Source organism: Pipistrellus hanaki (genome assembly GCF_964339955.1).
Source record: "Pipistrellus hanaki genome assembly, chromosome: 2".
Lineage (NCBI taxonomy): Eukaryota > Metazoa > Chordata > Mammalia > Chiroptera > Vespertilionidae > Pipistrellus > Pipistrellus hanaki.
In genome coordinates this window covers 95,330,862-95,333,297 of record NC_140504.1, presented here as the reverse complement: position 1 = coordinate 95,333,297, position 2,436 = coordinate 95,330,862, and the positions used below count along the sequence as shown (strand labels likewise).

General features: G+C 41.8%; 1 pseudogene across 1 annotated transcript; it reads right to left on the bottom strand.

Annotated features, from left to right (window-relative positions):
• Positions 1–847, bottom strand: LOC311618278 (large ribosomal subunit protein eL13-like; annotated as a pseudogene). The gene has a single exon. The product of its transcript is annotated as a large ribosomal subunit protein eL13-like (transcript).
• Positions 848–2,436: the final 1,589 nt, after the last annotated feature.

Below are 2,436 nucleotides of genomic sequence, written 5' to 3'. Positions count from 1 at the left end.
AGAAATTTTTGAGATTTAGTCTTTAATTAGGTACTATGTACAAGTTGTTTATCATTTAGTATTTTTATAATATTTCTTTTTCCTTTTCTTTTTCCTTTTCTTTTTTTTTTTTTTTTTAAATTTTTATCACAAGTTGCCAACAGCACTTTATTTTTTTTCTTTTCAACATCCTGTTCTTCAGCTTCTGTGGCTATTTTTGCCAGGAGCCAAAGAGCCGGGCATTGGCACGGGCCATTCAAAGGCTGGCAAAAGCCTTGAAGTTCTTCTCCTCCTCTGTGATGACCCTGGCTTTCTCCTTCTTGTAGACATTCCGTATGGGCATGACTGGTCCGGTCAGCTGTGTGGCCAGTTTGAGTTCTTCAGCAGAACTGTCTCCCTTCTTGGGGGCCGAAGGCTTCCTGGGGAAGAGTATGAGCTTGGAGCGGTACTCCTTCAGCCGCTGCACGTTGGCCTGCAGGGACTCGGTGGACTTGTTCCGCCGCCTCGGATCCACAGAGATCCCAATGGTCCGGGCCACCTTTTTGTGGATGCCAGCCACCCATACTCTTCCAAGCTGAATCCCCTACGGGGAGGGGGGAGAGGGGAGGGGGTTCGCTCGCTAGCACTTTGGTGAGGTACCTCACGGTGGGGCATCTCACTATGGGTCTGATGGGTCCAGATGCAGGGCACAGGGCGCAATGCGAGGGGCCTTGCATCTGCAGATCTTCCACACCCGCTGGCTAAACCACGTGGCAACACGCCGCTGGTGGCAGTGGAGCTTGAGGATCATGCCATTTTGGCTGGGCACCATGGCTGCTGCCTATGGGCCCACCTTCTCCGAAAGAGAATAGCCGGTGGAAAGAGAGCGGCACCGCAAAGCCCATAGTATTTAACTGGAAAAAAATATTTTAAAATGAACAAATTAATTCTAAGAAATATTCTCTAAGAAAAGAAAAATACACTTTGAAAATGTATAATAATATACCGTGTGGTTCCGAGATTAATCATCAAATTGTATTGTAGAGTTGCCAATTGCAGCATAGCCTATACTAAGGGAAAATTAGAAAATAATAGGGAAAATCTATTAGTAAGGAAGACATTTAACAAGAGATTGGCTGAGTTTATCTGACAGCATATGTATCCAATGAAGTGTTTGGTAGCTTTGTAAAAGACTATGAAGACAATGTACCAATGTGAAAAGGATCTTATTTATTATTTTTTATGGAAAAAAAAACCCAGAAACAAATATCTATGAACACTGTAATTACAAATTTGTTCAAAAATATGGGCAAAATTAATGAAAAGATGCTAAAATAATGAAAAAAATACTTATGCAAAAAATAAAAAGATAAATATTTCTGATGAACAAAAATAGATCCAGAGACATTGAACAAACCATCAAACTTCAGAGGGAAGGCAGGGGAGGGTGGGGGGAGTTGGTAGAGATCAACCAAAGGGCTTGTATGCATGAATATGAGCATAACCAATGGACACAGAGACAAGGGGTGGGGGGAGGGGAGGCGGATGAGAGCGTGTGCTGGGGGTGGGGGGAATGAGAGGGAAAAGGAGACATATGCAATACCTTAATCAATAAAGAATAAATATGTTTTTAAAAAATATATATATATATTTTTTTAAGATTCTTTTTTTTAAAATATATTTTATTGATTTTGTACAGAGAGGAAGGGAGAGAGATAAAGAGTTAGAAACATCGATGAGAGAGTCATCGATCAGCTGCCTCTTGCACACCCCCTACTGGGGATATGACCGCAACCAAGGTACATGCCCTTGACCGGAATCGAACCCGGGACCCTTCAGTCCCCAATCCGACGCTCTATCCATTGAGCCAAATATATTTTATTGATCTTTTACAGAGAGGAAGAGAGAGGGATAGAGAGTTAGAAACATCGATGAGAGAGTCATCGATCAGCTGCCTCCTGCACACCCCCTACTGGGGATGTGCCTGCAACCAAGGTACATGCCCTTGACCAGAATCGAACCTGGGACCTCTTAGTCCTCAGGCTGACGCTCTATCCATTGAGCCAAACCAGTTTCGGCAAGAATAAATATTTTTTAAAAGATAAATGTTTCTATATACTTAGATCTGTGTCAATCTTTGGTGTGTAACCTGATAGAGAAATAGAATCATCACACTCCGAGGCCTAAATAATATTAATGTCATTTTGGGTGTGTCAAGAAAACTACTTAGCAGTGCTTGGGTGAAATTTTCAAGGTGTTTAGTTTTATCCATATATTGAAGAAATATATATATTTGAGTGTCCACTGTTTGCAAGACCAAATGTGGTCTTTAAAGCTTAGAAGTGTTTGCAACCTGATAGGACATTCATTGGTTGAGGAGTTATTTAACCCCTCCCTCTACCCAAATAAGTTCCAGATCTGGTTACACCAGCTGTTCAAGCCACTGCTCTTCCCCTATCTTATTTGTCATGTTGACTG